The 27,600-nt window shown below is 43.5% G+C and overlaps 1 protein-coding gene and 1 pseudogene across 1 annotated transcript in view; one reads left to right on the forward strand and one right to left on the reverse strand.

Annotated features, from left to right (window-relative positions):
* Positions 1-27,600, reverse strand: part of Mamld1 (mastermind like domain containing 1) — a 109,797-nt gene that overhangs the window by 81,472 nt on the left and 725 nt on the right. The window lies entirely within an intron of this gene.
* On the forward strand, positions 11,777-26,402 carry LOC101589649 (annotated as a pseudogene).

The raw sequence follows: 27,600 nt of genomic DNA on the forward strand, positions 1-27,600 counted from the left end.
AGAGAGAGAGAGAGAGAGAGAGAGAGAGAGAGAATCCCCATTTCTCCTAGGTCTTTCCTCTTAGAACTAAAACAACACCTGGACACATGCAGAGCAATATGAATGTACTTAACAGTGCACTTACAAATGGTTAAAATGGTACATTTTACATTACACCTAGTTTGCCACAATTAAAAAAAATTCAAGCAAAGTACAGAAACAAAACCAGAGATACAAAATAAAAAAGTATAGGAAGACTAGAAAGTAGAAAGAAAAGGTGAACAACCTAGGACTATAGATGTGAGAAACTACAAAGGAATGAGTTCCTTGGTTTCCTTAATGAGTCTCACACTTTCTGAGAAGGGGACTGCACAAGGATCTAACATGAAACATTTTTTAAAAAGGAAACAAAAAAAAAGAGCTTTCAGGCAGAAAATTAGTGAGGGCATAGCTGGACTCAGTACCATTAAGCAATTGGATACAAACAGCATTAACACACTACCTCATCCAACAACAGCAGATACACATACTTTTTAAATCCACATGAAACATCCACCAAGGTAGATCGCATTTTGGGCCATAGAACACACCTTAACAAGTTTAAAAGAGGAAGAACTACACAGTGTTTATTCTCAGACCATAGCCAAATTAAACTACAAATAGATGATAGAAAGATCTGGAAATCCCAAATTCATGGAGATGAAACAACTAACAATTAAATAACCAATAGATGGGGCAAAGTGGAAATCTCAAGAAATTTTTTAAAAAGAATTGAAATCGATAAAATGTAAACACAGCATATCAAAATATGTGGGGTATGGCAAAAGAAGTGATGCGAAGGAAACTAAGAATATTGAATGTATACATTAGAAAAGAAGAAAGTTACAAAATCAATAATCTACATTTCTATTTTAGGAAACTAGCAGAAAAAAAGCAAATTAAATCCAAAGCATAGAGAGTAAGGTAAATAATAAAAATTAAAGCAGAAACCTATGAAATAAAAAATGAACTATCAGGAGAACAATTGACAAAATCAAAAGCTGATACATTGAAAAGATCAGTAAAATTGATTGACATCTAGCAAGACTAAGAAGAAGAGGACATAATTTATTAATATTAGAAATGAGAGAGGCCTATGAAGATTAAAAAATATTAAAGGAATATCATTAAATCAATAGGCAGCAGTTTGATAATCTGGATGAACTCAACTTGTTTATTAAAAGATACAGTTGGCCAAAATTCACACAAAAAGGAATACACAATCTGAATAGACTTACATGTGTTGAAGAAATTAAATCAAGTTAAGTTTGCAGACCAAAGATTAGAGAAAAAGAAGGGCTGCAAGGACAGCCAACATTTTGGCCCTAGCCTTTCAAGATCAGTGAGGACTCAGGACATAGGAGAACCTGTACTATAACATCGTGTAACTCAGTTGTGTCCCAAATTTTCTGATCAAGGAGATTATGGGGCCAAAGAGGAAAGTGATTGATGATGTAGAGTGTGCCTAAGGAGAGTCACATGGTGAGAAAACATTCTCTCAGGCTTTCACAGAGAGCACATTGGCCACGCAATGACCATGACTGATCCACATGGCTGACACTGACAAAGGATCTACAATCTGAGGTACATGGTCTCAGGATAAATCCTGAGGGGATTTGACTGACACTGTCAGATACAAAAGTTACATTTCTTATTGAATAGGTCTTGCTTTATCTTGGTCTTAACTATCCAGCAGAAAAGTATAAAAATGAGGTATAAAAAGTAAAGCCATATTAATATGCTGAGCTGCAAAAAGCTCAAGTCAACAACTTCTGACATTGTCAGTCCTATGGATAATCCACTTATATTATGGACTACTGGACTATATTGGATTATCTTGCTGAATTCACATGCCTACAATATTTAAATGACAGTGGAATACCCTTCTCTGACAAAACTAAACAAAAAAGAGAGATACAAATGAACGACCATTTTGTATCTGTATATTCAAAATAGGATGGATATACAGCTACTTTCTACTAATTCAAGGAATAGAAAGATTTGTTCTAATAGTGTTTGTGGACAGGATACCACGTCTGCATCTTGTATAATGAATAACCACTAAGACAACAATATGCAACGTATTAGTTATTGAAACTATCCTACTAATCGGTTTTGAAACGGTCTCATTGCTTTTTGTTTCTCAATAAAATTATTTAAAAAATAGTTAAAAACCTTCCAAGACAGAAAGCATAAGGCCCAGGCGGGTTCACTGGTGAACTCTACTGAACATTTAAGAAACAAAGGATAGTAATTCTCTGCAATCTCTTAAAGAGGATAGAAGCAAAAGGGGTATTTTTTTTAACTCAGTTCAGCCAGGCCAGCATCACTCTAATACCAAAACCAAAGACATTATGAGCAAAGAAAACTACAGACCAATATCTCCCATGAACATAAAAGTAAACATGATCAAATGTTGTCAAATTGAATCCAACAATGTATAAAGGGAATTAAGGACATGACCAAGTGGGCTTTGTGCTAGGTATGTAAGGTTGGTTCAACATTTGAAAATCAATTAGTGTAACATATCATATCAGCAGGCTGAAGAAGAAAAATCATGTGATAATATTAATAGATTTTAAAAAATTGAGAAAAATACAATGTTCATCCATGATGAAAATTCATGATAAACTAGGGCTAGAGGGGAAATTCCTCAGTTTGATAAGGAAGACTTTTTTTAAAATACTTAATTGTGGGAAGCTGGAAGCTTTCACAATAGGACTAGCAAGAAAGCAAGGGCCCTCCCTCTCATCCCTCATTTTAATCTCAATTTGAAAGCCTTAGCTAATATAATAGGACAAGAACAGAAAATTTAACATACGCTGAATGATAATGGAGAAATGAAACTATCATTGTTGACAAATGAAACAGTCATGTGCATAGAAATTCTGAAAAAAAAAATCAACATCAAAACTACTGCTGCTCCCTTTCCCTTTGCAGCAAATGGTAAAGTGGATCAGCCCTCTACTTCCCTTCTTCTTGGAAGGTTCTAGTGGTGAACTGAACATACATTCTTCTGAGAGACAAAAAGATAGGACAAGAGGTGCTCTCTTTTCTCAGGAAGGTAGCAGCAGAGCGAAGGGTGAGTTGAGTTTCTAGCCCACCCGTCAGAAGAAGACTGGATCAGTCAGTGGTCTACTTTAGCCAAGATGGTGCTGGTAGGCTGTCATGGTTGATACACTGCGTCAGCTTGAGGAGTGTGGAAGGTTACCAGGTCTACATCCTGGGGTGAAAAGGCCCTACTGTCAACCACTCTAGGACATGGTTCATTGTGTGAGCTTCAGAAATGTAGAAGTTCAACCACATGATTCACAAGGGGCCAAGTCCTGACTTTGTGGACACCTTCAGCTTGTGGAAGAGGAGGGCAAGAGATGGCGTGGGCAGATAATAGATATACAATATAAGGGAGGAAAAGAGTCTTGTTTCTGGAGCCCTTTTGCCCTTGTTCCTTCTACTGTCTCCTGCTGCTTTGAAATGCTGCCCCTGTGCTGTGCCACCCTGCCTTGGAGCCTGCTGATTAGGGACTGAAACCTCCACAGCTGGTGAGCTAAATAAACCTTTTCTTCCTTAACCTGGGGTGTTGGGTATTTTGTCTCAGGAATGAAATAAATGCTTTTCTTTTGTAACTAAGACATAGGTCCAGCAAGACATTGAACCATATATCCACTTGACCCTCATGTTACAACTTAACATGAGGATTGCCCACTAAAACATAAGGTTAAACACTATTCACAGTCTTGTAATGCAGTAAACAGAATGTCAAGAGTATGCTTTTTAAAACCACATCATACTAAGAATCAGGAAAATCACAACATGAGTGAGGATGATCAACATGTGTCAAGACCAAGTTCATTCAGATAATGGAATTACAATTTGTGTTCAACAAGCAATCACACATATATTTGAAACAATTAAGGAGGTAGAAAATTTTAGCAAAGAAACTAAGGTTATGAAAAAGAACCAAATGTACATTACAGAACTGAAAAATACGGTATCAAAATAAATTAACTCACAATACAGGTTGATAATAGAATGAAGATGAGAGAAGATGGAAAAAGTGGATTTAAGAACATAGTCATAGAATTCATCCAATCTCAGTAACAGAAACTAATCTTAAGAAAAAGAAACACAATGAAGGAGGAAAAAGAAGGGGAAGTAGGAAGGGGAAAGGAGAAGAAAGAAGAAAAAGGAAGAAGGAAGAAGGAAGAAAGAGGAAGGAGGAGGAGGAGGAGGAGGAGGAGGAGGAGAGGATCAAGGCCCCGTGAGACAGAAGAGTCAGTGTTTGCATCCGTGGAGACCCCGAGAGATAGGAGAGAGCAAGACTAAGAAATGAGTGAACAAGACAGTGGCTAAAACTTTTCAAAATTTGGGAAACTATAAACCTCCAGATTGAAGAATCTGAGCGAATCCCAAATTGATAAATCTGAAGACGTCTGTATCAGGACAAAAAATAAGTAAAGCTCTTAAAATTAAAAGACATACAAAAAACTCTTGGGAGCAGTGCAACAATAGTGGCATGTTACTTAGAGAGGAGCGTGAATTCAAATGACAGGGGATTTTCTTTCAGGAACCGCAGAAGCTAAATGAAGTGGCACAACATTTTTCAAGTGTGGAAAGAAAAGAACCATCAACCCCAAATCCCATATCTGCAAAAGTATCTTTAAATAAGGAAAGGGACTTCAAAATCTTCTCAGATGGAGGAAAACTAAGAGATAATAATCCTCCCCTGAAGAATGCCTAAAGGAAGTTCTTTTAAGGCAAAAAAGAAATGATAGTGAAAGAAGGCTTGACATTTCATAAAGGACAGAAGAAATTCAGAATAGGTAGATATAATGATGAGTATAACAAACTATTCTTTTTTTTTTTTTTTTCGCGACTGGGGATTGAACTCAGACCCTTGTGCTTACCAGGGAAGCACTTATTCTACTAAGCCATCTCCCCATCCCACAAACTATTCTTTTTAAGGATAACAAACTATTCTTTCTCAGGACTTTTGTCAATGACATCTGATTGATGAACCAAAACCTATACTAGCATCAAATCTGATACTTGCTATGTATAGAAGAAATCTTTGTGATAATTATATGTTAAAAATAAGGAGAATAAAAGACCTGAAAAGTAAAATTTTTATACTTCACTAAACTAATAAAATGTAGACTATAGGCCATGATTAATTATATATGTAGTACCATAATATGTAGATTAATCAGTAAGAAAACTATACAGTATAATATAATGAAAATGAAATATTAACAGATGGAATTCTAAATATGTTTATACAAAGCATGGAAACACAGGAGGGAGGGAGAGACAGAGACAGAGACAGAGAAGGGAGAGAGTAAACAAACAATAAAACAGCAGACTTAAGATGGAGCATATTAATAATTTCCTTGCATTGTTGTGTTCTAAACACACCAATTAATAGAGATTACCAGAGTAGACTGAACAAAACACCATCCAGCTACTTTCTAATACAAAGTATTTCAAACACAGTAACATAGGTAAGTTTAAAGTAAAAAGGTTGAAAAGACTTTAGGGCAAAGAAAATTATTACAGACAGATAGCACACAATGATAAAATAATCTGCTAGGAAAATGTAATGATCCTATTATATGTGCACCAAATAACAGAACCTTAAAACACAAGATGTAAAAAATAACAGAACTAAAAGGAGAAATAAACTCGCAGTTATAGTTGGGGACTTTTGCACCTCACATTTATCAAAGGATGCAATCACTAGACAGAATCAGAAAAGATAGGTAAATCATAAATAATTCATCAACTAACAGGATCTCTACGACATTTATAGAACACTGCACTCAACAACAGCAGATGACATATTTGTTTCAAGAGCGCATAGGATGTACAACAAGATAGAACATGTCTTGGACCCTAAAATACACCTGGGCAAATTTAAAAACAAAAATATCACACACAGTGTGTTTTCTGATCACAATGGAATCCAAGTAAAAGTCAATAATGAAACAAAATCAAGAAAATGACTACACACTTGGAAACTAGGTCATTCATTTCTACAGCTAAAAGTGCAAGTCTCAAAAGATATAGAACAATTAATTGAACTGAAAGAAGATGAAAACAAGACATAGAAATATGTGAGATACAGCTAAAGCAGTGTTGGGAGGGAAATGTATGACTCTACACGCATGTTAGAAAAGAGGAAAGATCTTGAATTAATATCTGAGCTGAGGCAATAATTTAAGCTCATCTCTCAGTAAATTCAGAAGTAGAAAACAAACCCAAAATAGCAGAAGGTAAGAAATAATGAGGACGAAAATGAATAAAAGTGAAAGGAGAAAAATAATAGAAGACTGGATGAAATACAGAGATAGCACTTTGAAGAGAGCAAGAAAATTGAGCTTTAGTGAGACTGAAAAGATACAAATTGTCAATATCAGAAAGGAAGCATGGAATAACACACATATAAAAAGTCTACACATTTAAACATGACAACTTAGATCAAATGGACCGATTCCTTGCATAGGACAAACTACCAAAGGAGATAATTTAATAGCTTTATCTCTATTGAAGAAATTAAATTTACAACTTAAAAACACTCCCCATGTCTTCAGACTTTAAAAGTTTTATAGGCAAATTCTATGAAACATGAAAGAAGGATTAATAATAATTTTACATATTCTTCTCCAGATAAGAGAAGGGGAGGGAATACTTCTCCATGCATTTCATGGAATTAAGTATTGCCTGATAAGAAAACCAATGATATTTCAAGAAGAAAACTACCGAGACCCCTCATGAAAACAGATGTAAAATTCCTTAAGAAATTAGTTGATACAACTTACACAGTGTTAAATACATAATCTGGATATTACAATGCTTAAGTAAATGAAGTTATAGTTAAAAACTCTTGAAAAAGAAGTCTCCACACTTATATGATCTTGCTGGAAAATTTTACTAAAATGATTGAAGAAAAATTAGTAGCATTATTACACAATCTCTTTGAGAAAGAAGTGGCAGGAAGATTTCCCACCTCATTTTATGACAGTATACAGTAAGAAAATTGCAAATGAATGTCTTCGATGAATTTAACTTTTTTAAAACAGCCAAACATTAAATCACAAATCAAATCGAAGAATAAATAAATAGATATAAATAATATACCATGACCAAGTGGAGTTTATCCAGGATTTCAGGTTGATTCACTTTTTTGTGAACTAATCTATGTTATCCACAATATTAACAGGTTGAAAAGAAAATCATATTATCACATAAAGAGATAGGGAAAAAGAATTTGACAAATTGAAGATCCCTTCATCATAAATCTCCCAGAACACTAAAAATAAATGCAAACTTCCTCAACTTGGCAAAGAACATCTCTGAATCCCTACTAATACCATACTTGATGAAACTGGCTGCTTCCACTCTAAAACTGTAAATGAAGCAAGGAGACCTGTTCCCACCACTGTGAGTTACCAAAGTACTTGCGATTATAGCAGGTATAAAAATGCAAGAAAATGAAATAAAAAAACCATACTGATCAGAAAGGATAAAAATCTATGATTGTTTCTATGGAAAAATCAAAGGAATTGATAAAATAACTCCTAGAACTAGTAAGTTCAAAAGTTAACCCACAAAAATTAATCATAGTTTATATACTAGCAATAAACATTTGGAAACTGAAGCTAAAATCATAATATCACACTCCATAGAGATCAATGTATAAAGACAATGACATAGAATTGAATCAAGAAATAAACCTTATATTTATAGTCAATTGATTTCTGACAAGGGGGCCAAGATGATACAATGTGAAAGTGATACTCTCGTTGACAAATGGTGCTGGGCAACTGGATATGGACACAAAAAAGAGCGATGTCGAACTCTTTTTCTTGTATATAAAAAGAGGCAAAGAACCAGAATATACATTTGTCTAAAGAAAACAAATAAATGGCCAACAGATATATGAGAAGGTGCTCCACATCACTAATCATCATGGAAATTATGATAAAAGCACAATGAGACATTATTTCACATCTATTAGGATGGCGCTTATGAAAAAGAAAAATGACAAAGAAGTGTTGGGGAAGTTGTAGGGAAAAGAAAATCCCTGTGGCCCTTGATAAGGATATCAACTGGTGTAGCCATCATGGAAAAGGGTATGGAAATACCTCAAAATCAAGATATCAAGCTACTATATGAGCCAGCAAACCTACTTTTGGCTATAGGACCAAGGGAAGGGATACCGTCTTTGCATAGAGATATGTGTATCCCCATGTTCAACTGTAGCATTATTCACAATTGTCAAGATACAGGAACAACCTAAGTGTTGACCGAAAGATGGATGAGGATGTGATGTGTGTGTAAAAACTGATGCGTGTGGATGTGATATATACACATGTGTAGCCACACACACATATTCTACCATAAAAGGAAATCCTACCATTTTTGACAACATGGATGAATACAAAGGATAGTATGCTAAGTGAAGTAGGCCAGGCATAGAAGACAAATACTGTATAATCCCATTTTCATATGGAAACAAAAAAGCTGATCTTACAGAAGCAAATGGTCGGAAGGTTGCTAGTGGCTGTTGGTGGGGGAGCTGTTGTTCAAAGTGTATAAACTTATAAATGCGTAGGTTTTAGATATTTAAAGCAGTATAATTATAGTAAATAACATTTTTTTAAAATTTGCTAAGAGATCAGATTTTATATATCCTTACTGCATACACATATGCACAAAAATGGTAACTCTGGCGCTAACAGACGTGTTCATCCATTTGATTGTGGTAACTAGTACCCGATGTATGCTTATATCAAACCATCACATTGTACCTTGATTATGTACGTCATAGCTGTCAGTTAAATATTTTGTGATACTTCAAAATGGAAGATAAATATAAATAGAATCATTAAAGTTTCAAACTCTTAGAAGAAATATAAAAATGAATCTTTGTGACCCTGGATTAGGCAAATGTTTCTTAGATTTGATTACAAAATTGTACATGATAACAGAAAAATAAATAGACTTCATCAAAATGAAAGCCTTTGTATTGCAAGTAATATCAAGGACAAGGAAAAAGGACATAGAGAATGGAATAACTGTTAAGACTGGGATGTCTTATAAGGACCTAGTATTGAGACTGTAGGAAGAACCCTTATGACGCAACAATAGAAACACAAGGCAATTTAAAAATTAGCCAACCAGTGGAAGCACACAGGTGGCCAGTAAGTACATGGAAAGATGCTCCACTGATGCATGCATCTTTCTATCATCAGCAGAGAACTGCACATCAGACAGGATCGGGTGTGTTCACAATGCTGTGGCCACGAGAAAACTGCAAATCACAGTTATAGTGCAGTAACACTTCATGCTCACTAGAGTGTTTCTAATCCGAAAGACAGAAAATTGCAAGTGTTGGCAAGGAAATGGAAAAATTGGAAACTACACAGTGTCAGTAAGGTGGCACAATGGTACAACTTCTTTAGAGCATAGCTTGACAGTTACTCAATATGTTAAACATACACCACACGACACACAAATTCTACTTCTAGGAATGTACACAAGAAAATGAAAACAGGGCCGGCCAAACAGCTCAGCAGATTAAAGCACCTGCAAGCAGGCGCAGGGGCTGGGGTTTTGATCCCCAGGCCTGCCATTCCAGCCCCAGCCCCAGGGCACACCGAGGTGGCAATTGAGACTGAGTGTGGTGGCACACATCTGTAATCTCAGCTCTTGGGAGGTTGTAAACAGGCAGATTACTATGAGTCTGATCTAGTAGTGAGACCCTGAACACCCCGGAGACCCTTCCCTAAAAATACAAAAAAAAAATAATAATAGTAAAGAAAGAAAATGAAAACAAATGTCCACATAAAAACACATATGTGACTGCTCATAGCAATGCTATTTATAATAGCAAAAACAGTAACTCAAATTTCTATCAGTTAATGAATGGAAAGACAAAATGTGCTCTATCCATATCACAAAATATTATTTGGCAATAAAAAGGAAATACAATACATGTTGTGACACAGATGAAGCTTGAAGATATTACTCTAAGAAAAAGAAATCAATTATAAAAATGTACCAAACATATGATTTCATTTACAGGAAATTATTAAGAATAGGAAAGCCCACAGACACAGAAAGCAGATTAATAGTTGCCAGGAACCGGCAGGTCAGGGGAATGGGAAATGTTTACCAGTGGGAGTGTTGCTTTGTTTGGGGGTAACTAAAACGTTCTTAAACATGATGTTGGCTATGATTGCACGACTCTGAAGATATGTTAAAAACCACTGACCTGAACACTTTGCATGAATTTTATCAATAAAGCTATATTTTAAAAAACAGGGTCATTTATATTTGTTTCAAAGATAATACAAAATCTAGATGTTAAATCTAAGAAAATCATAGAAGATCTGTATCCAGAAAATTAAAAAATGCTTTTGAGAGAAATAAAGGCCTAATAAATGAAGAGATCTACTTCGATTATTGATTAGAAGACAACATAGGCATCAAGTCTCAGATTGACCCAAAGTCTTAATGTAATTTCTGTCAAAATATCAGCAGTATATATTGTCATCATCGGTAAGTTTATTCTAAAATTTATATGGAAGGATACAGGTGTTAGAATGGGGTACTTGGATAAATATAGAGCCACGCAAAGTTATGCCTCACTGGCTTTTGGTAGACATGCAGAAGTAATCCAGTGCAGGAGGCAAAAGCTTTCAGCAAATGTTGCTAGGACCACTGAGCATCCACACCAAAAAAAATTTGTTTGAATCTCAACCTAAACTTTGCACTTCATACAAAAGGTCACAAACACAAATTTCCTTGAAGAAGGCATACGGGCAGCAGTTGAGCTCCACAAAAGCTGTTTTGTGGCATGAGGCATTAGGGACATGCACATTCAAATCGCAGTGAGAATTGCTGGGCACCTCTGAGAATGAACGCACCGTCAGATCGGGCCACACCACTGTCACAACTAGGCTCAGCGGAAACAGCGGGAGATCACATGCTACATGACTTCATTTGTATAATATTCTTTTTTTTTTTTCAGCACATTTTATTTATTTTTTTTCAAAGTTTTATTGACAAAGAGATAGCAATGAGACAGTTTCAAATCAAATCGGAAGGACAGTTTCAACAAATAATACACTGCATATATTCTTCTTAGTGGTTAATTGCTGTACAAGATGCGGACTTGTGATCCTATTCACAAACACCATTAGAACAAATCATTCTATTCATTAAGAGAATGCAACTATATATCTATCCCAACCTCTTTGAATACAGAGATACAAAATGGACATTCATTGGTATACCCCATTTTTTCTAAGTTACATTATTGAATATTATAGGTGTGTAAACTCAGCAAAATATTCTAAAGTATGAAGTCGAAATATAAAAAATAAAGCCATGCTGTTAAGTTGAGCTGTGGGGGACTCAGGTCAATAATTTCTGACATTGCCAGTTAAATATAAGACCCAATGCTATTATAGGCTACTGGACTCTTTTAGAATATTTTGTATAATATTCTTGAAATGACAAAATTGTAGAAACGGAGGACAGATGAGTGGTGGCTAGGAGTTTGGGACTCGGTGTGGGGTAGAAAGAAGGGAGGGTTAGTTATAACAGAGCTATGTGGGGTATTGGGGCTCCCCTAGTAACAGAACGGCCCTTTACCTGCACTACCCTTGTAATCAAACTGCTTTGCACTGAATAACCACACACTTGCACACAAACTGTTGCATGGAAAACTTGAGGTATGTGACCAAGGTGGATGGGTCGTACTGATGGCAGTGTCCTAGCTGAGATGTCGTACTATGCTTGGGCAGGGCCTTACCATGGGAGGAAAGTCGGTGAGGCGAATATGGGGTCTCTCCTGTATTATTTCCTAAAACTACATAGGACTCTATAGTTATCTCAAGGTAAAGTATTTTAAAATCATCCCATAGAAAGGAAAACTCGAGGAACCACCGCAGTCACCACCAGCATGCCATCGTGGAGCCGTGAGGGGACCGGCCGCACACCTCCTTCTTTTTGCTGCTGGTCACCTGTGTCCTCGGACTTGTCCTGGCACTGTTCAAACATGAAGTTCTAGGTATGCAGAGGTACGCCTCCCCTGAGGACATCAAGAAAGCGTACCGGAAACTGGCACTCCAGTGGCACCAGATAAAAATCCTGAGAATAAAGAAGCTGAGCGAAAATTCAAACAAGGGGCTGAAGTATATGAGGTGTTATCAGATGCTAAAAAAACGGGACATCTATGACAAATACGGCAAAGAAGGATTAAATGGTGGTGGAGGTGGATGTCACTTTGACAGTCCATTGGAGTTTGGGTTCACATTCCAGAACCCAGAATATGTCTTCAGGGAATTTTTTGGTGGAAGGGACCCATTTTCATTTGACTTCTTTAGTAATGAAGACCCATTTGAAGACATTTTAGGGAACTGAAGGGCTCCCCGAGGAAGCAGAAGCCGTGGTGCAGGCTCTTTTTTCTCCACCTTCAGTGGATTTCCATCCTTTGGAGGTGGATTTTCTTCGTTTGGTACAGGATTTACTTCATTTGGGTCCCTAGGTCATGGGGCGTCACTTAATTTTTGTCCACATTATTTGGCGGCAGTGGGATGGGTAACTTCAAATCTATATCACCTTCTACTAAAATCGTCAATGGTAGAAAACTCACCACAAAGTGAATTGTCAAGAATGGTCAAGAAAGAGTAGAAGCTGAAGAAGATGGACAGTTAAAGTCCTTAACAGTAAATGGTAAGGAGCAGCTGCTGCACTTGGATGACAAGTAATTCAATGCACACATTTAACAGAAATGTTAACTATAATAAGCCCCACTTGAGGATTAACAGGAAAATTTATTTGAAGATTTCAGATGAACTCAATTTTCAGTATAACTGTACCTAATCTAAAGTATTTATAAACAGCTCATCGGAGCCCCTCTTTGTCATAGACTTTTGAGTTTATTGTTGGAATCACACAGTAGTACCACTTTTTGTCTTTAAAATTGTTGTGATCTCAGTATGCACTTTGCTTTTTATTAAATGTGATCCAAGGTAAGCCTTGACTCTTGAGTAACACTAGGACAAGACTGTAGTCTAACGCCAGCGTGGATCTGCTGTCCGTTGTGCTTGAAACGTGAGCCAAGCAGTGTCCGCCTGCTGTGAAGCAAACACTGCCAGGACGGGCCCTCCACACAAACAGTTTCCGCTTTCTTCAGTATTTAGGAATGAAAAATGTGCATTAATGGTAACGTATTTCTGGTTCAATCCAAATTTAAGGCTGTTTTCTAGTTGTGCGTGGATGCTGGCAACTTAGCAAAGTTTGACAGTTGTGTAAATGTGTAATGTTAAGCTTAGGGTTATAAAAGCTGGTAAACTGGGTCTCTGCCATTTGCTTTAAAAACAAAAACAAAACAATAAAGAAAATAAATGTGAATGTGTTTGGTGCATTCTTTCTGGAGAGGGAAAAATAATCATCCCAGAAAGGCTCTGTGATCAAAGCAGGGTGATACTGGAGGAACAACAGACAGACCAACCGGTGACGTAGCACATATATTCCAAGATGGACAGAGGTACACATGGCATGTAATAAAGGCGACTTTTCAAATCACTGGGCCAAAGATGGACATTTTCAGAGATGTGATACTGGGTGTCTTGTGCAGAGGACGAGCACCATAATGTATATAATTCACAAGGATAAACTGCAAATGGAAGAAGGAATATAAATGTAAAACATGAAGCTAAACACATACTGGAAGAAATTTCCGTGAGTTCCTCTTTAAGGGGAGGGGGTATAGAAGGCTTTCTAATTGTAATTTAATATCAAAAGATGATAAAAAGTGTGATCATCTGACTCTATAAAAGGTATTTTGAATGGTAAAGGAAACAAAAACATCACAAAAGAACAAATGAATCAAGAGAAATAATTGGCAACATAGCACAGATAAAAAGCTAATATCCCTACTACAGAAAACCTCTCAAAATTGAGAATAAGAGAGCAAAAACCCAATGGAAAAGGGATAAAAGGCTTGAACACATAGTTTATACACACAAAATATCAAAAAGGCTCTTAAGCATATGAAAAGATGTTCCAAGTCACCCATAATTAGAAAAATGCTAATTAAACTACACTGAGATATCAGTTCTCACCTATCAGATTCACAGAAATTAAAAAGTATAGCAAAGACTTTGTTGGTGAGGCTTTGGGGAAAAAGACAGTTGCACGCATTGCTGATGGGAATGCAAATTGGTGAAAGTTTTCTGCAGGGGAGCTTGGTAACATATAGGAAAACTGCACTTGTGTTTACTTTTTGACACACTAATGACACTTCTAGAAACCTACCTTGAAGAAACAGCTTCCACAGCATGAAAATGCAGTATGTACCAAGTTCTTCACTGAAACACTGTAATTGAAAAATGTTGGAAGCCACCTGTAACACAGTACAACCTCCATAGTGTTATGAGCTAGCTATTCTGACTAGTTATTTTTTGAGACAGGGTCTCAGTATGTACTGCAGGCTGGCTTTGAACTCACTGTGTAGCCCTGGCTGGCATCGAACTCATGGTGATCCTCCTGCCTCAGCCTCCTGAGTGCTGGGAATACATGACCTTACTTTTTGTATTCTAGGATTAAGTGAGAAACTGTGTTATGAATAATGTCAGAAAGGATCTATTTGAAATATGAAAAGGGGAAAGGCAGATTGCAATGTAGAGGAATCAATGTGAACTCATGGTTTATAAATAGGTAGGCATATACAGAAATACATATTGTCAAAATAATAAAAATAATTTTTAAAGTTGCCTCAGTTACTCTTCTCTCATTGCTGGGACAAATACCCGACACCCAAAATGAAGGAAGGGAAGGTTTGTTTAGCTCACAATTACTGGAGGGTTGAGTCCATCCTCAGCTGGCTCCAAGGCAGAGGGGCACATGGCAGAGAGCAGCAGTTCATGGTGGTGGAAGGCAGCAAAACAGCAAGAGCAAAAGGGAGGAGCAGCAGCAACAATGGCAGCAGAGAGCAAGTCTGTCTCCCTTAAGTTCCATTCAGGCTGTCCACCCCAAGCTGAGAGTAGTCCTCACCCCCATAATCCCAGCAGCACTCACACCCATAATCCCAGCAGCACTCACACCCATAATCCCAGCAGATCATGAGTTAATCACAAACTCTAGAAGTCCTCCCCAAAAGTGTATCAGGCTTTGGGGGACAATCAAGATCTAAGAGCAATGTACATTCGTAGGAACGATCATACATTTAGCAGCAGGTCATGGCTTCTAGTCACACATAAAAGAAAGGAGAGTGCCTTGGGGAAATGGCTGATTGGAGGACAAGGCAGGGAAGGTACCAGTGGGCTTGGAATAACCTGGGCCACAAGTTAAGGGCATGCTCGGAGACTGCTCGGACGAAAAGATACCGGAGCCAGTTTGAAGGAGCTTCCAGTGGCCAAACCTGGAACAATCTGAACATCAAAGTAAATAATGACAATAAAAGATTTTAGCTCATTGAATAAAATAAGAACTCACAAGGCTAATTGTAATAAACATAAGTAAATATATTTAGTTATGATGGGGAGGGAGATGTTTGGTGAGGGAAAGTTCTTACAGTACAAAGCCAAATAATAAATACAGAAAAATGATGGACTCAGAAGCTCACTTTTTGCCAAGCAGTGTACTAAACTTGCCTCAGGCAAAGCTCATCAGTAGATGCTAAACCAGCGAGTGAAATTTGAAAAGTAGCAGGATATTAGCACAGCTTCCAAATCAATTCCTTCCCCTAGGAGACTTCTTAATTGCAAGGGGAAGAGATGGTGTGTTGACAGTGGAGACACCTGGCAGACCCCACCAAATGATAAGAGTGACCAGCCCCAGAGGTGAGATGCGGCAACTTCATGCGCCCTGCTGCAGGGCACCCAGGGGACCGTGAGCACTCCTGTGGTGACCATGGCCAACGTACAGAATCTGAGTCTGACCGTGAGGAACCAGCAGACAACAAACCCAAACTGAGGATCGTCCTGCGAAGTACCAGGTTGGTACTCTTCAAACAAGAGCAGACTGAGAAGTCCAGCGAGATCCAGGGAGACCAGGAGCCCGCAGAGTGGAGTGCACGGCACGGTACTGGGTTTTCTTTTGCTATACAGCACATTATTAGGGCAACCAGTGAAATCAAAATAGGGTCTTCAGATTAAGGTCTTTACATGGCCTAATGCAAATGGTGCCTTCCTAATTTTGGTCAGTATCTTGTGATTTTGTAGGAGAACTCTGCTTGTAAGAAATACACATTGAAATATTTGGGACTGAAAGAACATTGTGTCACTGATTTGCTTTCACATAGGAAAAGGAATTGTGGTATGTGTGTGTGAGGCGAGGGGGATGGTGGATAAAACACAATGTGTTAAAAGTGAACATTTGGGGTCTGGGTGAAAGCTATTCATTAATTATTTGAATTATTTTTACAATTGGAAGCCTGAATTTATAACAAGCAAAATTTACCAAAGGTTAGAAATGACCAACTGACGCCCTAGGACAGTGGTGGGAAATGTATGGCATGGGGGTTGCAGCAGGCTGTTTGTTATCCTCCAAAGCTCATAAAGGTTTGCCCTCACTGCCCTAGGCAGCTGTAGGGAGAAAGGAGTAAAGGCCTGGGGCTCCGCCTTCAGGAAACGATGGTGGCTTTCTAAGAGACAACAGGACAAGAGTCTCCCAGCAAACACAGGTATTCAGCAAATGCTGGCTGTCATTTGGATGGACTTCAATTCAAAAGTGAGCCTGACTTCTGGCAGGAGCCAGTGCCAGTGCTCCTCCCAGCCCTGCTCAGTGTGACAAAAGCCAGCAGGTTCCCTGAACTCCCTCCAGATCTATACTGTGTACCCAGCCTGCAAGACAGAAAAACTGGGGAGCAGGTTCAGGTAGGGACACTTCAGGTGGATGTGAAGGATAGAAGGATGGGTGGATGAAAGGGTGGAAGGACGGGTTAAGATGTGGAGGGTTACGATGTTAATGTCACTGACTACTTAGGGTGAAAAAAACGTATGCAAGGTAATGATGATTAGTATGTGCCTTATTTTAAATAATTTCATCCCACTCAGCAAAGAAAGCACCCTATAAAATACAGTGTATCTAGGACATGTTAAAATGAGCAACTTAAATTGAAGGGTCTGGTTACTGTGCTGGTCAACATGGTAGCCAGTGGCTGCGTGTGGCTCTTGTGCCTGCAGACTTGGCTTTTCCAAACCGAGGTATACTTAAATGGCCTGTACACGCTGGAAGGCGAAGACCTGAAATGATAAAAGAGTGCAGCCTCTCACCAGGTTTTATGTAGGTTACACACTGAAACCATTGCTTGATACTTTGGTTAGTGTCAAGGTTCACATCTAGATGCTTTCCACGCAGCCCCAGGAGCTCACGGGCTGGGCTGGGGCGGGGGGCAATTGGATGAAGGCAGCGATCAATTCGCAGCTAAATGTGAAGCTGAAGGAGAAGCAGGGATGGTGGAAGTAGGGCCACCGGCATGGCCATCTCCTTCCATCTGCTCTGCTTCCCTGGGCTGCTGGACCCCGCTGCCACGCAGACCTGGAGCTGCAGTAAACCTGGCCTCCTTTAACTTGGGATGTTGGCTATTTTGTGCCAACAGTGAGAAAGTAGCTAAGACAGTTAAATAAAATATTTTTCAAATTCATTCTTCTTGCTTTTTTTTTTTAATGTGGCTACCAGAAAATTTAAAATTACACATGTGGCTTGGATTTTAGCTCCCGTTGTAGTTTTTGACCAGTGCTGGGCTAGCTTTCGGATGGCTTGTAAGATTTTGCCCCCATCTCATCTCACTTCTCGGCAAGGTCCTCGCCAAGTGTGTCCTATCGAGAATTGTGCCCCTCCTTGACACTTCCAGCTTCAGCCCTTGCTTTCTTCTGCTCAAGGCCCTATCACCTCAGATCATACGGAGCAGATCAGTAATCTTGTCCATCACTGGTCTGTCATTGATTTCGTTTGTTTCAAGACATTTATCACCTTGGATAGTATATAGTTAACCTATTAATCTCATGTACCATCGGTGACAATGGTACTACTTTCATGCTCAGTCTTGTATCACTGGTACGTCATTAATTCGCAGGATGTTTCAGCATAGGTATTTAGTAACTCTTAATTTTCATGTTTTCACTTGTCCATCCTCCTGTCCATCCATCCATCCATCCATGCATACATACATCTTCCAACAGAACCTGGTACATAGCAGATACGCATAAATCTTGGTTGGATCCATTGTTCAAACTCACTTTTAACCAGCTCCTGACCTGACCAGCACCCAATTCCCAGGCTTGGTTTACTGCAGGCTCCCATTTTATCCCAGCTCCTCCTTCCCTATTATCCAAATAGGAGAGGTGCGGCAGGCAGATGCCAGTCCCACTGCCCAAGAAGGGACCACATGGAGAGAAGGGTATGGGCAACTCTTTCTTCTCCACCTTCCTTCTTGTCTTGGTCTCAAGGCCATAGCCCCTAACAAGTATGGGAGGGAAGAAAGAAATTTTTCCAAAAAGTTGGCTGCTGTCAAGCAGTACATGGATAGAAAAGCACACATACTTCAAAGTGTATTTGGCCTAGATAGCTACCTACCTCTTTCAGAATCATCACTGAACGAGGCTTCTAGAAAGCACTGAGGAACCAATTTACTGGTCAAGTCTCATCATCTGAATAGAATGATCCAACATAATGAGAGGAAAACCCTGAGAATCCTCGAGTCCACTCCCCTCACCACAGGGGTGGAATCTGTGAGACCCATAGACCAGAAGGGACACTCAGTGCCCAAGGTCACATGGTGGGGCCATGGAGCTAGGCCTGGCCTCAGGCCTCCCCTCTCCCACACCAAAAGCTCCCTGACTGGGCACCCCTACCTGGTCCAGTTCCAGGCCAGAAGAGGGCGTGCCATGGGCCAGATAAGAGGTATGGGGCTGAAGGAGAAAGCAGTAGTCCTGGAGTTGCTGGTAGTGTGGGGATGAGCGGATGCAGTTTGTAAGCACCTCATGAGCTTTCAGTAGCCAACACATGTGTGTGATTAATAAAGCAAACAAGCTAAAGCCGAGCACACTGGGTGCAAACAGTTGAGAAATTAAAAGCTTCTTTTAGACAAGACAAACTGTTACTCATTACAAAAATAAGGGTGGGGTGACTTGCTCTTGTTTTTTCTTTCTTTCATTCTGTAATGAAAATTACCAAATATAAAGTCAAACTTAGAACAACCTATCTGTTTAAAATAAAATGATTTCAAATAACAAGCCCCTGGGGACTATCCTCCCCATTATTCAAAACGTCTGTTTTTTTTTTTTTGTTGTTGTTTTTTTTGTTTTTTTTCTGCTGAGCATTGGTAAAGACCATGAAAATTAAATATTTACTGTTGGCTGAGAATAGGTAGTAGATGTTCAGGCAAGGGCAAGGGACAAACATTCCTTTCTGATAAGCTACTGTTTGATGGCTAGGAATCACCATCTCCCAGCTTTGTGTTCTGCTGACTTCAGGCTCACAGGAACCTGGGAAGTAGACATTTCTGTGGGTGTAGGAACCACACGCTGGGTGTCAGATGTGAACCCCAAGGCGTGGCCGCACACAACAACAGCTAGCCTGTTAGATGACTCTTGGCCATGGGGATTCTCCAGCCCCTGCAACCGCATGTGTAAAACGGGGGTCTTTGAGGGAATTTCCAGAGCTCTTATTCCTTGGTCCTACATAAATCCGTATCAGCTCTGCATGTAGCCTAAGCTTAGTTATTATTTATGTAACAGTTTCAGAGCCCACAAATAAAGATAAGAGCCATGTGCTGTCAAGTCTCTGGTAAGTGCAAGAAAAATAAATTATGATATATCCTTTTCAAATATTTTGGGTAACTTTCTGCCCAGGGACTCATGAGATGCTAGAGGTGCAGGAGATTTTTAGACTCACCTAGTTCATTCCTTAAATGTATAGATCGGGAAAGCCAGGCCCTGAGAGGAGAACAGACGTGCCTAAAGTGCCACAGCTAGCTGGCACCAAAGCGAGGCTGAGAGTACAGGCAGCTTCCCCCCACTGCACAACAGAGACTCTTCCCAGGCTCAGAAAGCTGGTCCCAGCAGTGCATCGCAAGAGGCTGCTCGCCAAACTCTGACTTCCGGATTCGCAAGCCATTTTTGCTTTGATTGATTATGGGATGGGTGGCTTCTTCCTTCAAGAGACTTGCAGGATTCCTCTCTCTTCAGATTACTAATGAAGTTAAGGGTAGAACACCTGGCTAAGGGCAGGAATCAGAGTTGCCCACCGTCATGCCCCTGTACCAAACACTCATGTTGCACACTATCTCCACTTACCCATCTTTGCCAAACCTGGTTGGTTTAACACAAGAAAGAATGGGTAGGGGACACCTGAGGGCGACCAGGAGGAGGAGGGAGAGACGCCTATTTAGAGACATGTTGTCAGCTTAATCTTGTGACTTCATGGACCAGGTCAGGCCCAAGGGCAGCTTTTGAGAGGCTCTAATTCGACAAAGGCCCTGACTCACCACTAGTCCCATTAGAGGGCAGCGAGGGGTTCTCCGCTGCCCCAGTGCTTAGGGCACCGTCACACTCCCAAGGTGACACCAGGGCCATGTGTTACGCAGCTTCTAGGGCTCCAAAAGATATGGGCTTCCCATTGCATCAGTGCAGTGCCGGCTGGTAATTTCTGGGCTCATCCTGGAGGTAGTCGCTGCAAGGACACAATCATGTTCTTTGGCCCATCACTGGGGATCACTAGAAACAGACAGACTGCCCACTTCAGCGCCGGTGTCAGTGCAATGATTCTAACACCAAGTGTGTCGGGTCCGACTCCATATCCCAGAAATTAATTTGAGAGTGGCAGCAAAATAAAATGGCACCCTTCTTTGAGCTTTGTTACAACATGTTCATGCAACAAACAGCAAAGAAAATGTAGTAATTAGAGGTTAAATTAATCCTTGAAAGACAAGCAGCTTAGAAATGCTGTGCCCTCCTCCCCAGACCTAGTATAATGCATGCCAGTCTTTCCGAATTAAACACACTAAGCACGTGACATTGGCAACTGCACCAAAACTACTGTCCCACTTAAAATTCCATGGTCGGCACTGGAACTTCCAGAGGCAGATACTGACACTGAGATCTCATTAAGAATGAAACCCAAACAGCCTCCCACAAGTGCTATTAGAGCCCACCCGCCAAGCCTTCCAAGGGGCTAGCTGCCCAATTCTAGGGTAGCAACCTGAAATGAAAGGGGACAAGACACAGTCCCTGTGGGAGCCCTCATGCCCCAGCCCAGGCTGATCCTTATCTTCCAGCCCCCATTCACCATCCCTTCCAGTCTTGGAGTGCTGATTCCAAATGCCCTTCTGCTGTCCTGACAATGCTGAGCACAGTGCATCTCGGAACAGGACAGATTATGTTACACCACAATTAAAAATGTCCCTCCTCCATGCAGCACATTGCCCCTGGCCACAGCTGCTGTGCCCAAAAGGGACGCCAATGGCCCACACATGGGTGCAGAATGGCTATTCGGGACTTGACTGAGCAGTGGAGCCGTCCTTCTGTCGCACTGAACTGCCTTCACCACACTCCTTATGGAAAGTTGGCCATTTCCCTGGACTTCAGTTTCCTCTTCTCTATGATTATCAGCCTCTGTTCTTCCAACTTGAAAACACTCGCTTTCAGCAACTGGGTTTTTGGAAAGCTGGAGTCCTATGTCTACGGTGCAGGTTAATGAGGTGTAACAGGGGAAGGCAGGACCGGATCCTGCCCCTCCTACCACTGCTGCACCAGTGTGCCACTAAAGACTCCACATGGGGAACCCGTTCACATTCTGGACAAAATACAAATGCATGACTCACGGGGTAGGGGTGGGACTTGGCGGAACTGGACAGAGCATCTGGGACTCCCCAGTGCATTCAACAGCACTCAATTTTGTTATTATTCTGTCTTTAGCCCCTAAAGGCCCATGCTTTCCTCCAAAGTGGAAAGCACCAAGTAGGGCCACCAGACCTTTCTGACCCCAATGCCATTTGCTAGCTCAGACCCCACAGCCTCCAGTGAGATTTCCTAGAATCAGTAGAAATGTGCAGCTGGGGCCTAGTGTCCAGGTACTCCTGCAGGTGGAAGACCTTGGAAAATGTGAGGGCTGGTTGGGCCCCCAACCCTTTCCAGCAAGATGACAGAATCCTGCTGCCTGCCCCATCCTTCCTTCTCTGGGATCCAGCACAGATTTTTCAGCTTCAAGAAAATAGCATTTGGCAATCCTCACTAGTGGTTATTTATTGGACAGAACGAACAGCAGGGTGCGCAGGCAAAGCAAGGTGGATGGACCCCCACCCCAGGAACTAGGTGTAGGGAAACGACCACTAGCGGTCTTGGGGTCAGGGATGGCCAGTGCAGGGCTGGGTGGCCATGGGTGAATCTTCCTGCAGGGGCAGGAAAAGCCCCACTACCTGTAGGACAGGTCAGGGATGGGAAGGGACAGTCTGAAGCGGTTGTTCCGGTGGGGTCCTTGAGAAAGAGAAATGCTTGGACACTTTGTAAGGAGCGTGTCCTCCTTTGCCCAAAGCTCCTTAGGTCCTCTCCTGGAAGCCTTTACTCTGGGGAGCTCAGTGCCTACCACCATCAGGCCACCTACCGTAGCCACTTCCCCCAGGGGATCATTTTAGAACCTGAGGTATCCAGCTGCCTGGCACCTTATGAAGACACAACGTTCCAGGAGGAAACCCAAGATGTCAAGGAGGCTCTGGGGTGTCCTCATTGGAAACCACTGAGGTTCTGAGGCTGGGCACGTGCAGCTGGGGTGGGGAGAGGGGAGGGAAGTAGGTGCCCTTCTCCTGCCTCAGCAGAAATGCTGCCTGCCTGTTGACTTGGGGGCGGGACCTGACAACTGCCTGTGCACCACAGTCTTTGTAGTCAATGCTGTGTAACCCACCACTTCCTCACCACCAGGCACCCACTGCCCCTCGGCTCTCTGAGGCCTTTTCTCCTTCCTATGCCACATGCACAGACTCAACAGCGACACAGTGCAGGTCAGCATTAAGTATGCATGCAAAATTTTGTCAGGTTCCTTCCTTCTCAACGTCGTAAGTACGTTTTAAAGACTCCATGTCTGCAAACATCGACCAGTTGCAAGGAGCGTTGCAATGCTCCTCTCTGCCACGCAGTTGGTTGGTGCTGCCGAGGTTACTCCTCCGTGGCATGGTGAGAGGTGCGTGATGGGAACTGGTTTATTGTGCTGATCCACAGTAACGGGCTCCTGCTTGGCCATCATTTATCTCCCTCCCCAGCGACATCTGGGTTGGTCTATTCACACTCTCAGCATTCTATCTGCTCCAACAAACACTCAGTCTTTTCTGCTTGGATAAGGGGATTTTTCGTTACATCCATTATATGTGTATCAACATTTATGGCAGCAAGATAATTGCCAAAGAGCTCGGAGGATAAAAGGTCCTTCTTCATAATGTTCGTCCCCACCCGCTGCAAAAAATCAATATTAACATCAAGCAGGACAGTGGCAGACTCTTGTACAGCTGCTGCATCCGCAAAGTTGGAAATGTGGTTTTGAGAAAGCGTTCGGCTGGCCTAGAGAGGAAGGCAATGGCTCCAGACAGTGAGTTCCAGACCCACACCTCAGGGAAGCACATGCGTGAGGAGGGAGCACTTTCTTGTCCTCGAAACCTTCGCCCAACAACCACAAGACATTGAATCTGCTCTTCGCTTCAGGAGGCCTTTGGGAGCTTGCCAGTCCACCCACAAGCAGTTTGGCCCTGTTATCTGTAGCCAGACCCGGTGCCGAGGAGGCCCACTCCCCTTGGCCTTGAGGTGGCTGAGCAGAGGAACTGAACAAGAGGCCTTCAGTCCTGCCACCAGGCCCTATCTGTGCTGCTGGGCGAGGGGCAAGGGAGGAGTGCTTCTGCTTTACCAGACTTTTTGTCTGGCCTTCTGCCACTGGGCCACTCCACCTTCTTTTCCTGTCCCTTGGAATCTCTCCCCCATTTCTCTATCTAGGCGACTGAAACTGGTGCTTACTTTCCCAGAAAAGGACAATTTTGCCCCCAAATAAATCAATCCTTAGACCTGGAAGGAAACCAGACTCAGGGGGTTTGATGACAAGGCAAGGAGGAAGGGAAGAGCTGCCTGACGGCATGCTGCTAGGAGTGCAGGACACAGATTCTTGAGCCCTACCTAATGATCTCTGCCATGCCTCATGGCAGGAGAAGAAAAGCCAGAAGCAGTGAAACACAGCTGACTGCCTCTGCAAAGCCCTCGAAAGAACAGCAGTGCAACTACAGTCAGCAAAGCTGTGGCTTAAGATCCACTGTGTCCCTTTTGTAAGCCCAAACAGTAACTGCATTTCCCAGAGATGCCCCACTGACAGGTGCTTTTTAAGCTCTAAAGTCACGACATTAAGAAAGGAGGGGGCATCAAACATGCTGGCCAAGCTTGAAATACCCTCTTCCTTCCTGCCAAGGACTGAGGGCAGTGAGTCCCTCACCTGAAGACGCAGTCCATAGGTGGCCCCTCCAGCCCCAGCGCGCAACAGGCTATTTCCTGGTTGAGCTTAAAAATTCAATGACGTTCCTGTTTCAGCCCACACATCTGTGTCACTGTCAGCGTCAGTGGCAGGAAAACAGCCGAAATCACCCTTTGCTGATGATTTCCTAACATGGAATTTCCTGGTATCTGCTAAAGCCTTTCATCTTCCAAATGCTGCACCCCCAACACATCCTAGGGACAAGGAAAACTGAAGGTGGTCACAGCAGGGGGAGCGTGGTTTTGAAAGAGAGCTTGCAAGGAGGAGGTGCAGCTCCTGAGACCCTTTTAAACCAGGGAGAGGGAAAGCCTGCTAGTTTTCCATCCACTAGGAACAAGACAGAGACCCCCTCCATCTCCCTCTTGCCCTTTTCTCGCCTCCCCTTCTCAAGGTCCACTTGGTGCACCGCTCTCCAGCCAGCGGGCTTGGCATAAGCTCGCTCCGGAGGAGGGAGGTGGGGGCAGCAGTTGAGGCAGCCCCCGGAGCCAGGAACAGGCGCGGCAGCAGCACCAGGCCGCAGAGCAATGTAGGAGCCCGTGGCAGTGCCCTCTGCGGACCGTCCTAGTCATTGTGTGGCTCGCACACACGGGGACGAGGCTGGTACTTGAGGGGAAGAAGCTCATTAGCTGCTCTGGCTGGCTGCAAACAGCTGGTGTGTACGCGGGTTCAAGGCCGTCGTAGCTTCTCTCTTACGGAGGCACCATATGCCATCCCGCACATCAGCAGCTTTATTTTCCAATGATCTTGCTCCAAAAGAGAAGCACAAAGGGGCTGGGAGGAGCACTAGCACCACTAGCTTAGCCGTTGCTTACTTGCTTGGTTTTAGATGCAGTTGGGGTTAGTGTGCATGTGCACGAGGGTGCTCGTGCTCGCGGCGGGGGGTTAAGGTTTCACATTCTACTGCAAAGACCAGAGAACAAATGCTCGCCCAACACTTAGTAGTAACTCCGGAGGTGGGCAGGGAGGAGTGGGGTGAGGTGGGAAAAGGCAGCGGATCCTGGCACCCCTCGGATGGGAGGGGCGGGGCAGAGAACCGGAGGAATCTGCCTCGGCTCTGGAGCCGGATCAGCCTCAGTGGGGCTCCGCCCCCTTCCCCGGATTTGTTGCTTTCATTGTCAGTATTCCCTTGCAACAAACTTCAGGAGAGAAGCTCACCACCCCGGGGGAAGGGAGGAGCAGGCTGGCAGGAGGGCCAGAGGTTCCTTCAAGACGTGTAATGTTTCCTAGCGCACCCTGGCTCCCCGACTTTTCTTTTCGGGGGCGGGGGTGATGTAAAGGACAGGGCCCGCTAAGTCATCACAGCAGCTAATGCCTGCAGCCTACTAGTTCGGGACACCCCCAGGTGCCAGACGCTGAGTGGGCTGGAAGCAGGAGGCTCACGCGCTGTCCCCGCTGGGAGTCTTAACTGCGGCTCCTGCTCCCTCTGCCCCTCCAAACAAAGGGCACCCGCGAGAGTTTCAGCAGCCAGAGGGACTGCGAAGGAATGACCAGAGCTAGACAGGGTGGCGAAAGCCTTCCAGTGCTTGCGCCAGGGCCTCTCGTGGGCGCCAAGGCAACCCTGGGCTGGGACCGAGGGGGCCAGCTGGAAAGTGAAACCTTGGAAAGGGCGCCCCCTGTGCCCGAGCCCGGCCACAACCTCCACCGGCAGCGTCTGCCCACTTCTCTTTGAGAGTGTCCGTCTCCCCAGCCTGCCGGTGTCCGCGCCTGCGCCCGTGCCCGCGCCCGCGCACACCAGCTTGCCTAGCGGCCCGCTGCCACCGCCGCCACTGGGACCTAGGGCGTCCAAGGCCGGCGGGCAGAGCGCACAGCAGGCGCCCTGGGCTGGAGTTCTCCGCCTGGCCCGGCCCCAGCGCAGGGTGCTCTGAACGCAACTCCCCTCCCAGATGCCTATAACTGCCCTCCCGTCCCGAGTACCGAGTCTGGAGTCCCGAGTTCCCAGCGGCCAGCAGTGGCTCGAAGCCACTTGGAGGCAGCCACCCCCAACCCCTGCCTCTGCGTCCCTTTCCCCTTCCCTCGCTCCAGCCTCCTGGGAAACAAAGGGGCTTTTTATAAAGCGGATTGTTGGCGGCGGCCGTGGCGGCGGCGGGGGAGGGAGGGGATCTATAAAGACAAGAGGAGGTGGGAGGGGAGGGGAGAGCCTGCGCGGCCTTGGCCCCGGGGGCAGAGCTGCGGTGGCGGCTGGGAAGCCCCCGCGGGGGTATGAGGACCCCGCCCGCCCGGCGGCGGTGGGCACTGGTAGGAGCCCGCGGCTGCCTGCCGAGAACTGAGGTGGCCGACACGATGTTGCTCTCTCCGCAGTCCGGGCAAGATGTGATTTCCCGACCACCGGGTACCGGCGGGGCCACGAGGCGGTGCAATTTCAGTGGGGGTCTCTCCCGGGAGATCCAGGCCCTCTCCCTAGCTGATTCTTTCCAAATTGTCTGGACTTGAGGAGACTTTGCGTCTTTGTTACCGCTGGACTGTCCTAAGCTCGGCTCCCTGGCCCTCGCAGACAATGTCCTGGAGAGGGCCTTGGTCGATCTCAGCCAAGGACACAGCACGTTTGCCTTGGGGATGGCGCCCGGGGATCCTTCTGCTGCCAAACAACAAGGACAAGCCACCTAGCAAAGGGAGTCCTTTATCTCTGCCCACATCCCCCAGCCACTCTGGGCTCCTGCCCACTCGCACACACCCACCCTAGGGTGCCCGGCTCAGCTCAGTCGTACCCAGCTGCAGGACGCTGAAGGCTCGAATGCGCCAGCGCAAGGCGCACAGGAGAAGCCAGGTTCCGACGGCTTCAGGATTGCACTTTCCAGCAGGCAAATACTGTCAGGGTCCGAGTTTAATCACGAACCCCAGTCAGACAGCATCGCCAGCTTTCCGGGAGGCTTAGGTCACACACTGCACCTGGACGAAGCCTGATCAAGCCAACTGGCCCAGAAAAGTGTTTGGTGGCGCTCCGGGGGGGCTTCCCGCCTGCCCTGGCCGCGCCCGGCTCTGCACTCTGCCTCCCTGGATGCCCAGAAGCCCAGAGCGCCTGGTGGGACAGCAGCAGAAGCTGCGTGGAGTCGCCAGAAGCTGCGT

Source organism: Octodon degus, unplaced genomic scaffold (assembly GCF_000260255.1).
Source record: "Octodon degus isolate 3935 unplaced genomic scaffold, OctDeg1.0 scaffold00249, whole genome shotgun sequence".
Classification (NCBI taxonomy): Eukaryota; Metazoa; Chordata; class Mammalia; order Rodentia; family Octodontidae; genus Octodon; species Octodon degus.